Here is a 13164-nt window from a genome sequence, read left to right as displayed (position 1 = left end):
GAATTCTGTTCCATGGCCCAGCTGTGACACACTACTATACTGTCCCTTCCCCAAATCATTAGACAGTTCTTTTAAACTGTGTCTGCAGCATGCAGAATGTAGCTGAAAGAACTGGCAAGAAAAGGGAGTAAAACAAAACATAACTAGAAACTATACAATAGAAATAAAACAGATTGTATCAACAGTTTAAAACAATAGTCATATGGCAGAGTTTCATATAAAATAAAGCTTTCAGAAGACCATAATTTTGTATTACCTATGAGCTGGAAGAGGCTACTAATGTACCTTGGCTACACTTCCACTATCCAGTAAGGACAAATTTATCTTTTTATTTTGCACAGTGCCAGTTCCAACCCTGCAACACTGAACTAAGAGGATTATCTGAATCATATTTTTTTATTATGTTTTTGTTGTAGCTGTTATAATCATATAAAAATACAAAGGAAGACCATATAAGGACAGACGTGCTTCCTATAACCTTCCCAGTGTGAGGATAAATGTGCAGTCCCTGATTGCATGAAGCCACCAGGAGATGGTGAGATACTTATCATTGTGCCTGTGTCTACTTACGGTGTGCACTGCAAACCAAAGAAAGGCATCCTTCCCTGCAGCGGCAGCCGAAAACTGTGACCGATAGGTAAAGCTCTGTAAAGGGAAGGCCTGGTAAAATCATGGCTCTGGCCTGTTACTTAGCCTAAGTAGAAATGGACTGTGGGAGAGTGACTCAGCTAGAAAAGAGGAAGTGAGGCATGCTGTGTGAATGCCTCGTGCCCGCACCGCGGTGTATGGTGGTTGGTTAAATTGGGTTTGTTGTGCCTTAGAACTATGTAACCTAACAACCGACTAATGGCACAAAAAGGCCGGGTTTTTTGCAAATAAAGTTCCTCCTTTGCACCTGCCTGGGGACTTCTCACTGCTCCCTAGCATGACATAAAACCAGTGCCAGTTCCATACACTGGTTTGTTTCTAACACAAGTAAATTATTTCAGGGATATGATTTTATACCAAGGGAGGAAATTTGATTTCCCACCGTGCCCAACTTGAATTTTTTTACTGGAACAGAATGATGGCAATACAAGAAATATTCCATTTCTCAGAGTTAACGGTGTCATTACTTTTTGTCCCACCATAAAAGCTTCTTACAGGCATCCACTTCCAGTAGTGTGCAAGTCCAAAAATAGCCATTCTGTGTGAATTCAAAGGCTCATTGAGCCACGGGCATAAACCACAGTGGCAGTAGATGCCTAAAGAAAAGTATGGAAAAGCATAAGAAGGTTGAATAATTCTAGTATTCCTGAGCTAGGATTGACCTCTTCTGAGAGACCTTAAAAGAATATTACCTATACTGTCCTTGCCTCAGGGATGCTCTCACATGCAGCTCTGTTTTGGCTGTGACTTTCACTTGAGGAAAAGAAAGTCACAAGGACAGGTATTTTAAAATTAAAGCATCATTTAGCATTCCACTGGATTAATAGGAAGAGGTGGAATAAACAAAGAGGAAAAAGATGCTTAAGTATTTACCCTCACTTCTTCACCCATCTTCTACAATGTCATATTTATCAAGGCAATGGCACGTTGGCTAGGAATCAGGCAATGATATCTTGAAGTTGCTTTATCTCTCTTTTCCTGAGACTGTTCATCTGAGTTTATCAACCTGCTTACTTTGTTATTTAAACGCTATGAAACAGATAAAGTAGTATTTTAAACAAAAAGTTATTTAAAAATAAATAAAAGATTTTGTTTAATACCTTGACATTGTTTATATTAAAGCATAAACAGGGAGTATTTTTTATTATTCTGTGTAAATCCTGCAGGTGTAATGTAGTAATGCTTTAAAGACTGTAAAAATACTACTGTTCTGAAGGTTACAAAATTCTTCTATTTTACGGAAGTTAAGGCCAACTGTAGGAAATAGAGTCTTCTGGCAAGTTGGGTCAATTTCCTCCACCAATAGCCTATCTTCCACCAAAAAGAAAGGTTAGTCTACATGTCCCAGGAAGAAGGACCACCCCTTTGTCTAGAATTCAGTCAATAAATATCTAGATGACACCAACTGCAAAAAGCAGGAGATCAAAGACCCGTTTCTGAAATAAATTTTGATACAGAATTGGTTATAGCTATGGGAAATTATCTTCTATTTCTCCTAGCTGTGATGAAGTGACTTTTTTTTCAGACAGATGCAGAAAGAAATGTCTGTGTCCTTAGCTATATCAAATATCAACCTTTCTCTTTAATTTTTCTTTTTTCCTCCAACTTATGTATTTAACTCATATAAGCAGATTCATGAAAATTTTTTATTACTTGGAGATAAGCCTCTATAGTTTTTAGTTCTTAATGATTGTTTCCTTACTTACAATAGTAATGAAGGTTTTGATTCAATATTTGACTCTGTATCCCAGCACCCCTCTATCTACAGTTTTTGATCTTTTCTTCACATTTATAATAGGTGTTGGAACTTAATGATCTTTAAGGTCCTTTTCAACCAAAGCCATTCTGTGATTCTATGGTTCTATGTCTCCTTTTTCCCTTATGCCTACACAGATAATTTGTCAGACTTATGAAATTGTTGTTGTCACTAAGGTACTCCAAGTTATTAAGTGCCCAGGAGATTTCAGTATCCATCTCATCCCAAAACATTATGAATATTGCCTGGACTCCCAACTTGCTCTGGATGCAAAAATGCTTAAAAGAGTTGTCCCTATCTTTAATTTTGATGCTTGGTTTTCCCATAAGTAGAGAAGGAAGTAGAAATATACAAAATTTTAATTTTGATTTGAAATGTCTTGTTTTATCTAATAGACAGACATATCACTTGTCTATCTCACAGTCAGTTTACTTTCTTTTCTCTCATCTCTGAGCTTTCTATAACTGCTCAGGGAATTGCTATTAAGCTATAATAAGAAGTCCTGCCTGAATTTTTCTTTAAAATACTTTCTTTAAAAGTCACAATCAACTTTTTTTCAATTTGCATTAGAAATCTGTTTTTTTTCTTTATATTTGATTGCAGTGCCTTTGCCTCTTCCAAGCTTTTCTGCCTTCTCAGTGTACTTTACCTGAGGCAATTTTCTAATTTTTCTCATTACATCTGTTACTTTCACACCAGGATTATTAGTAAAAAACCTTATGCTTCCCCTTGTACTCCATCAAAGATCATCACATTTTTTAACTGGTAATTTTTTCTCTTTGTCTTGTGTCCTTTTCCCCTAAGGAATAATATTTTGCAGATCCTGAGACTTCCGCATACTTAGATCGTACAAAACATCCGTTATCTGTCTCCCAGTAAGACAAGAGGACCTTAAGGTTTAAATTACTTCCATACATTCTCACTGTAGAAGATCAATTATGTTCCTTTTGTTTGGTCTCATTAAAGTTCAGTTTCATCCACATCCCTAACACATTTCGTATAGATTCTCTTTATCTGACTTTTTCAAAGCCTAGTCATCTTCTCCCTGATGATAAACATGTCTTGATTTAATGGCATCTTTAAGTTCTGTCTGCATTTCCCTTGAAGAAAATTCACAACAAATTATATTCACAGAATCACAGAATATTCTGAGTTGGAAGGGACCCACAAGGGCCATCGAGTCCAACTCCTAACTGATATTGTCAATATATTCCTGATGAAAATAAGTGGACCACACCCTGTTCTTTCTAATAAATGTATCACTAATCAAAATATCTTCTTCAATGGCATAATGTTTTCTTCTGTTTTCCTTTGTTAAGCGATTTTTTCTGCCCCTACCTTGCATCCTTTTGCCCTTTGCAAATGTTCCCTTTACAGAAGGACTGCTAGGAAGCTTCACAGGAAGATCTATATCTTAGCTTTTGTCATTTTGTACATTCAGCTTATGCTAAAATGAACGTTGGGGATTTTTTTTGTGTGTGTAATTCTAACAGAGTATTTACAATAAGAAAATCAGTTCCTTCTGCATTTTCCAATACAATCCTCTGTATTGAAAAAGTTCCATTACACCTTCTTCTCCCAACACTCAGTGAAAAAAAGTCTCCATTCCAAGTAGTGATGCCTTTGCTTCTTGTGAATATGCAGGGTTTATATATCAGGAGAGTGTGTGTCTGTACAGATCTACAAATACCCTATCCAAAATATTAAATACTGTAGGAACCCAGAGTCCCAAGAATATTTCTCTGCCTGTTTTTAAGGGTTCTTACCCCTCTGAACAACACTGTTTTGGCTTCAAACCTTGGAAAAAATTACCAACAGTCAGACAACAACTAGAAAATACAGTGGTGTGAATTAGGTGATAGACTACTATGTAAGATTGTCACAGGGTGAAAAATTTAGAGGTTTTGGGCTTCTCTTTGTAGTAAATAGATAAGAGTAAAAAATATCAAAATGGAGGATTGTTGTTCTCTAAACCTTCTTCTCCTTCTTCTACTACTCCATGTTCTGCAGTAAAAGTAGTTTGGAATGATTGGATAGAGAATTCCGCAGTTCCTGCCTGTGTTACTGAATAATTGGTAGGAAAGTGAAAATAATGTACTTTTTTAGTAACTATTGGTTAAAATATCTTTAAAAGCTGTGTAAATCTTGATAAAGAGTCACAAGACGCTCTCACTCCTGCTTTTCTGTCTTCTATGCTGTACCTGGGTCACACTAGTGGCTCTGTTCCTCTGATAAGACTTAATAAACAACTATTTGGAAACATTGAAACTCAAGGAAAAGTCTTGGTTTATCTTTGAAACTCCTTGCAAGGACTTTCAGCAAAGATCTCTCCCATCAGGAGGGACTCGATTTATGGCACAGTACAGTGTCAAATACCTTATCCAAATTACTAAATACCCTATCCAAAACTGGATGGATCCACTGCATAGGTGGACTCCATAAAACACCAAAATAATAATCAAATTTAATCATATAACTAAATGAAAAGGTTTCTTCTCATCATTAAGAAAAGGGAAACCTATATGCAGGTGAACTTCAAGTAAAAGTATAGGCAAAAAAATGGGACATGGCATTGCTGGAAAGCATCTGTCATGATGCATCCGAACTGACAACGTATTTTGGCATTTACTAAATTTTGCGGAGGTCATTGCTGAGCTGTAATAATGTTCTTACTGCATTATTCTTATTTCCTCAATGCTTCAAAAAGACCCATGGCCAAATACAGGTGCATAGAAGTGCACAGGTACAAAAGCCAAAGCTGAGAAGAGCTGTAAGAAGCTGAACACTGGGAATGCTGGAGATAACCATTTTACCTAAGCTACCAGGAGCTGAGAGGATAGGGTGGGGTTTTTTTGTGGGTATGAAAATGCATACGAATATAGGTAAGTGATAAGCAAATGCATTACTGTGAAAAAAAAATTCCTAACTTAAAAATCCAACTTTTACTTGGGAAGAATACACCACTGCAAACCTTATGTCACCCTTTCAATAAAGTTTTAGAATTCTACAGAAGGCCAAACTGAGGAAAAATTAGCTGATCTAATTATTTCACATTGTCAGAAGATACACACTAGTTCCAAGTCCTATTCTGCAACGAAAATTTACCACTTTTTGTTGTGTGTATGTACCATAGAAATATATACTTGCAATGTATAAATACATATATGTATACTACATATATAACATGCAGAATCATCTATCTATCTATCTATCTATCTATCTATCCATCTGTCTATCTATCTACCTCTTGTAATATAAATCATCATGAGTACGGTTTTATGGCTATGGAAATGTTTCAGCACTCTGCTATTTTCTCCTCTTAAAATAAATTTACTAAAATACAAAGCGATTTTTACTGCTGTATAATTAGATAACATTCTCATTTTAAGAAATTATATTTTTAAAGGGAGGTATCCATTTAAATTTTTTGCACCAATGGAAAACAATGAAAAAGAGTCACTTTGGAGTGACACAAAGAGCATTCCTGAGATGCAAAACGTTTCATTCAGTATCTTAAACTCATGCTCCAAACAGGGAAATTTACAAATTGAAGTACAGTATCATACCTAACTAACCTAAAATACCCATAACCAATTATATGATTAACATATTAATTTAATAATACAATTAAATTGCTTGAAACTGAACTGCAATGAGTCAAATATATCATAGTTTAAGAGTTACTTTTAAAATCATATCAAATGACAAGCAGAATGACCACCATTTTGAAAAGATATAAAAAATCTCCCTATTTCTAGCGCATGTATGCGTAAGCCTACCATGTGGTAATAAAGAAACAGGATATGGAACTGATTTTAATTTGTCTCAGTATAATTAGCCCTGGGAAATACCAATAGTTCACTATATGTAGTGAACTATTTCACTGCTATTGCATTTGTGTTCCAGAGACTAGAGGTCAGCTTATCTTCAGTATGTCCTATAAGGTCAGCTCTTAGTGTAAAAAGGAACCCCAAAACAAACAGAAAAAAGCAAGTGAAAATATCTGTGGAAACTGTGGAAAAGGAAGTTCTTTCCCCAGCAGATCTTTTCCAGCCCATTTCAATGTTGCTTCCAAGATGCTGCAACCCCTTGCCATGCTTGTCTTCTGTACTTCATTTTTCCCTCTGATCTCCCCCTTTTGTTATATTCCTCTAGGCCAAATCAATTCTTCCTCTTCCATTCCCTACACTCTCTCCACATCTCTGGTACATCCAGCTCTATGGGGCTATACTCAACATTTAAGTTTATATGCTACATTTTTATGTTCATGTCAGACTTGTGAAAATCATTCACGACAACTTTTGAAGACACCCAGCATTAACAGAGTCCTCAGCCAGTATCACTAGGTAAGTACAAAGACGGGTTATATCATATGCTTCATTTTCTAGGCTACCTTCATTTCCATTAAAGCAGTTGAGAGTTTGCAATCATTTGGCTCCCTGCCTTTGCACGAGGCAAATCTGGAGATAAATGAATAAAAGAAATGCAGAGAGAGATCAAGGAGAATGATCAGAGAATAAGAGGAAAGGACTCACCTCCTTTAGTCAGTTTTCCATTTTAGTTGTTTCAATAATTAAAGAGGGAAGAGACTTTTTGCACACTCTTTAATTCAGATGTCAGTTCCAGTAATTGATGCTTGACTGTCCTGAAACACAATCAAAGTGTAGGAGTTAAAACTACTAGCCTGAAACAAGATAAAATTATTAACATGGCAAGGCTCTATGAATTCATTAAAAATCACAGCAATGGTGAGATGTTTTATGATAGCGTTCCATGGCAAGGTTTTCACATGGTTCCACACTCTCCTTCTGGCAACAAAAAAGAAGAATATTTTGATTGTATAATGCTGCATTTGTGGTGCCATCTCCAACTTTCTACTCACCCTGCACAATGCATGAGGAGTTTGTTGGTTCTTTTACCACAAAATACAAAGACTAGTTACATGTGATTGTCTCACTAAATCTCTGCAAGCTCACCTCTCCCCCAGTCTCTCCCTTTCACAACCTTTTCTCACTCTACAAAAACACTATGGAAATCCTGCTGCCTGTGTCTGGAAAAGCAGAGGAGAATGGTGAAAAAACCTGAACCACATAGCTGTATACACGGTGATTCCCCCATCAGCATTCAGTGGGTAGTGGACAAAATTGGAATGGCAAGTCACTGCACATTAAAATATATGACTTTTAAAAATTACATAAACTGAAAATACTTATTTATAAGCCATTTTCTCTCTCTTGTAAGGCAAATGATATACATGTTTTTCCCTCTTATTTCTCCAGTACTACTTACTGAGGCTAACAGAAATAAGTGTCTTTCCTCTGTGTTCTATATTTGTTCTCTATGAGTCATCTCACTATTTCAAGTTTTGTTTCTCATCACCTAAAGGTCTAGCCTATTTTATTCTGTCTTTTTTCATGTGAACAATTTGAAAGTACAAACCAGCATAAGCGTGAATATTTTGTCTTGTAAATGCAGTTAACAAATCAAACTTTTACTGTAAAGCATATTAAAAGAAAAAAGATTTACAGCTAAGGGTGCTTTGATACTAACTTTGGACTACACTGAAGATTTATCACTACAGTAAGTTGTTTGATGTGTTCTTAAGTTATTTCAATCTCTTGATGCTCCTTCAAAGAAATACCTTTGTACACCACAGTTAACTATTGGGGGTTAGTTGTCAGAAAAATCAAGTAAAAATTTTCAGAGCAAAAATAACCTGAAAATACTACAAACTCATGCTTATAAAACTAGAAGAGACCAACCCAATCAGAGTCTGATGTCCCACTTCCCATAGGCTAGAAAACTTCCATAAATGAATTCCTCTGGACGCAGGATGCACGGTTTAGTAAAACATCAAGCTTTGGATTGAAATTCTTTCAAGTAACAACAAAGAGGACAGGAGCAGCTTCTGTACACAAGAGGCGATTATTCCTGGGAATTCCTTGACCTCTAAAGCAGTCAAACAGATGACAACTGCAGCCTCCTCTTTGTTACTGTCTTTATATTCACTGCGAGTCCTGTTTCCAAGATAAACTAAATTCTGACACTGGTTCAGAGTCTCTGACATTACTGTTGGGATAGAAACACATTCCACTAGTACTCCAATGACAGCACTTTGTGTAGAGCTGGCTTTGAGGGCCTGCCTCTCCCTTGAGGTACATAGCTATCTTTAGTATATTTATTTTTAATTCTAAAACTAAATTTCCAGTTCTTTCTCTACAGTTGGTCTTTCTTGGTTGGTTGTGCAGGTTTTTTTGTCAGAAGTGGGAGAAAAAATATGCTCAAAGTAGGAAAATGAGATGATAAAACTATCAGATTGGCAGTGGGATCAAGAGAGAGGTACAGAACCAGAAACAGCTTTAAAATTATTTCAGAAATGCATAGATTTCCTGTTGACAGGATCTCTTTTGAGGAAGGCTTTCATTTGCCTACAATATTGACTACACCGTAAGCATTTCAGATTTTCCGTAAGAGTATAAAATTGACAGAGTATATTTAATTGTAACTAGTAAACTGGATTTTTTTTTATAACATCTCCTTAGGGAGCTTAAAAACATAAATCTCAGAAGGAATGAATCCTCCAGGTCTTTAGAGCCTTGAGTTGTAAGGACTTCTCTGATGAAACGCCCATGCTTGAGGATTTGCTTGAGAACCTTGCTGAAGCTGGGATCAGATGGGTTTCTCTCAGCTGAGAGAGTTCACTTGGAGAAGAGAAATTTTAACTTGTCAGATGTATTTAGTGATGACAGAGACACTAAAGGCAGGCAATGTAAAGGTATCACCTGCATCACACAAGTGTTAAGCACACTGTAATCCACCACCTAAAGCGTATAAAAGATAAAATTTGGAAGTAACTTTCTGCAAACATGTAAGTATATATGACAGAGTTTTCAGAGATGGCCATGGACTAGAGTGCTTCGGATTCTGTACGAACACATGGTACTATCCATGTCAACAGCCCAAACTAAACCAGCATTGGCTTAATAGTTTTGAAATTTCTTTAATTCTTCTTCTGTTTTGCTTTTGGTCTTTCTTACTTGTGCATGTCTATGCATGCTAATCTTCTTTGACCACTTTCCCTATTTTTTCTTTAATCAGAGAGGTACAACCAGAAAACCAGAAAAGGTTCACAAAAAAGCAAGACAATGATGGAAAGTACAGAATGACTTCTGCATGAGGGACAAATGAATAGACAAAGGGACAAAAGAGAAAATTGAATCATGGAAGATTCTGAAAATATAATGACTGGCATGGAGAGGATTAGTAAAGTTATTTCTTTCATTTTTCTTTTTTCCTCATTCTGCCCGATGCAAGAACCTTAGGGCATTAAATCAAGCTGGTTAAGTGTCACATCATTAAAAGAAAGAAAGCTGAACAAATAAACAAAGAGGGGTGGCCCTTTGTGCAACGTGCAGTTGTGCTGTGGAATTCCTGCCACAGGAGGTCATGGACATCAAATCATGCATTCAAGAGAAGTCAGGAATAGTGTGGGAAAATTAAATCCCCCCAATTTAGGTAACCAGAAATGTTTAGGAACATTCAGCTCAGAAAGAGCCAAAGTTCAAGACATCAGGAGGCTAAGAGAATATGTTTGCCATGTTCTTGTATTTTTACTTTTGATCTCTGATGAATGAAACAGGGCATGGGACAAAAATACTTTTGAGCTCGATGCTAATTTTTATGTGTTTTTAGCTAGATTTTGTCAAAAAGAAACCTGGAAAAAGTGTGGCAAAGAACAGGAGCAAAGAATAACCCAGAACAGGTGCCTAGGGAGGCATCTGCACCCTGAGAGATACTGAACACTCAGTTGAACAAGACACTCAGCAACTTGATAACTGCCTATAATTCCTTACTAGGTAAATTATTCTGTGAAACTGTAAGTCTTAGACTCTAATCACATCTGTACCATTCCTGTGCAAAACACAAACTCACAGCGTGACCATTATCATTAAACCAAATTTCAATGTAGAAATGAAGGGCTGTTCTTCGGGTGTTTTATTACATACTAAACCATTTCATTTCTCTTCTATATGATGCTTCTTTACACTCCTGGGGTTCTGCTTGTATGCATAATTTTTAATTAACAAGTACATAATGTAAAGGAAATGGATGAAATGTTTACCTGTGCTTTTTTTCACTATTTTTTTCACCACTTCTTGTATTTTTTAAAAGTAATTCACAGTGAAAGTGCATGAGTATCCATTTTTTCTATACACAATATCAAGACACTGACCTGCATTAACAACCCAAATCTCTTCCATTACAAAGGTTTACTTAGAGGGGCTTTTTATGTACTGCGTCCTCTCAATGAGGGTGAGCACCTGGGGGGACAAATGGCAGATAACCTCTGATGTTCAGAAGAGGCCTCTTTTAGATAATGATTTAGTGCATTTTAAGCCATTAGCATCAACAATTTTTTATTTTTTAAGCACTGGGCAGGAACCACATATATTTTCTTCCCAAATTATAGCAAAATAATAATAATTACAGAAATTAGGACTGCCTAGTAACTATAGGCAAATGAACTTCTAAAAATTTAATTACAACCACACTAGTGTAGTAATAAGGGGACTACCATAAAGCTTAACAATGAGCAGAAAACTCAGTCTTCTTCCTATAAAGCCAAGGCTGCAATATCACACACATTTATTGCACCTCATTTGTAAAATTAAGAGTCTCCCTCAGACAATTAAAAATCATGCTGAGTGCTCAGCCACAGTAAATTACAAATATAATTAAGTAAATAATAAGAAAGCCCAAGTCCCCACTTAAATGCACTGCCAATTCAGCTAATCCAGGCACAGCAAATATTAATGCAATACTTCAATGTCTACAGCTCAGCTCCTGATCTACAGTAATAATAACATATTAAGATTTTGTTCATACTCAGAGCAAACCACTTATTTTCCCCAAGACAACTGGAGCACCAGGTTGCCAATAATAAGCCGCTCATATCTTCCATCATCCTGCTGGGGAAGGCATGCTGAGAAGATGAGAACTTTTAGCCTGATTGTACTTGCCACCAATTACAGAGATACAGTCTTTTGACTGTATTTCACTCTGAACTGCAAAGAAGCTAACCTGAAAGATTAAAATCAATGCCAATTAAAGGGCTCTGCAAAGAGTGATTTTTAATTACGCTGCTTTAGGAAGTCACTAGACAATCACTACTGGCATTCCATTGTTTCTGCATTTAAAACACAAAAAATTTATATCTTGGAAAAACCTTCTGATTTTAGCAGCTGGCACACCAAAGAGAAAAAGTTTAAAATTCTGTATTAGCGATAAGTACTATGCAAGAAATGAAATGTGTCTAAAATTATGCTGACAGCACATGTCACTTGCCAAAAATGTATACTAGCATTGATATGAGCTGCTGTTTACAAGCTCACAGAGAAAGGATTAAATGCAATTTAATTAATTCAAACTTAAATATGTATTTATACCACTATACAGCAGTGTGTGAATGGCAGACATTTCACTGTCTCACTGCAGTTGTATTATTCTCAGCCCAACCTCATAAATATTAATGGCTTTTGAAACTGAGTTAGAAGTCTGCACAGGAGATAAAGGAAAAATTCCAAGCATAGGCTTTCCCTAAACATCAATTCACAGGAGGAATAAAATATTCTCTATGAAATGTTCCTGCATCAGCACCAGTGGGAAGTTCTGCAGTCTATTCTAGTTGGAGGTAAATGGTTTTAATTTGCTCTTCATTGTAACTGAAAGAATCAGTAATATAAAGCCTTATATTTTCAAACCTGTTTCTTAATAAGGAGAAGCTTCCACAGCACCTCACCTGACTGCCCCACTGAGATTTTTCATGCAATGTGCATGAAAGATTTGGCTCTAAAGCAGGCAGAAAACTAAAAACAGAGGCAAATTAAAAAAAAAAAAATTGTAAGTCCACAATTTTCTGTATCCACCACCACCACAAGAATGCATTTTAAACAGAAATAGTTAAAAAACCTAAATTTAATAAAAGTTTTTAATGTGTTTTGTTCCATTGGTCACGCCATTAACGCAGTTGAAACTGGGCTGATAATGCATGCATGCCAATTTGTTAGCACACTAACAGCTCAGAAGGAAGGAAGGAAGGAAGGAAGGAAGGAAGGAAGGAAGGAAGGAAGGAAACATGACAGAAAATTTTATCCCATAATTATTATATATAAAATAATTTCAGTATGAAGCACTGTATAGACAGCCATGAATCCAATTCCACTTACCATTTGATACATATGTATAGAGAGAAATATTTATTCACACCACATATATGATGGCAGTCTCTGCATTGCACCTGCATAGTCAAGTGAAATGTTACAAACAAATCAACTACGATCTTTTTCTCTCACATACTCTTACACATCCTATGAAATTTATGACTAAAATATCTGTACATCATAGAAGTGGTTGTAATACAACATAGGTTTAAAAACTTGTGTACCTGAAGTAACATTTCCAGAAATATGTAATAGTCCTTCCCAAATTACTCTGGTCTCCATATTTCTCACACAGCCTTTATATTGTATCAATTCCCTTTTGGGAACACATATAGCACAAATATATCAGTAGCACTTCAAGAATTACTGTGCTTTTAAACCACTCCGAGTTTTCATCTCTCTCTTCCCCAAAATAGCATAGCAGGCAGTAGAAGACAAACCCCAAGGTTTATTGTTTTTCCTGGTACACAGTGAAAAGTAGACAATTTCAGAGTACATCTTCCAGAACCTACATGTCCATTTTAAACATGTCCAGCTCAT

At 36.1% G+C, this 13164-nt stretch overlaps 1 protein-coding gene across 5 annotated transcripts in view; it reads right to left on the bottom strand.

Moving 5' to 3' along the window:
• Window positions 1-13164, bottom strand: part of DLGAP1 (DLG associated protein 1) — a 415190-nt gene that overhangs the window by 251389 nt on the left and 150637 nt on the right. For all 5 annotated transcript variants that reach the window (XM_032122733.1, XM_032122742.1, XM_032122723.1 and 2 more), the window contains one exon: window positions 6940-7049. The gene's annotated coding sequence lies outside the window, so the exon portion shown is untranslated. The remainder of the gene's footprint in view (window positions 1-6939; window positions 7050-13164) is intronic.

This window comes from Corvus moneduloides, chromosome 1, assembly GCF_009650955.1.
Source record: "Corvus moneduloides isolate bCorMon1 chromosome 1, bCorMon1.pri, whole genome shotgun sequence".
NCBI classification, from domain to species: Eukaryota; Metazoa; Chordata; class Aves; order Passeriformes; family Corvidae; genus Corvus; species Corvus moneduloides.
Note: the sequence above shows the minus strand (reverse complement) of the source record. Positions and strands in the feature narration are given on the sequence as shown.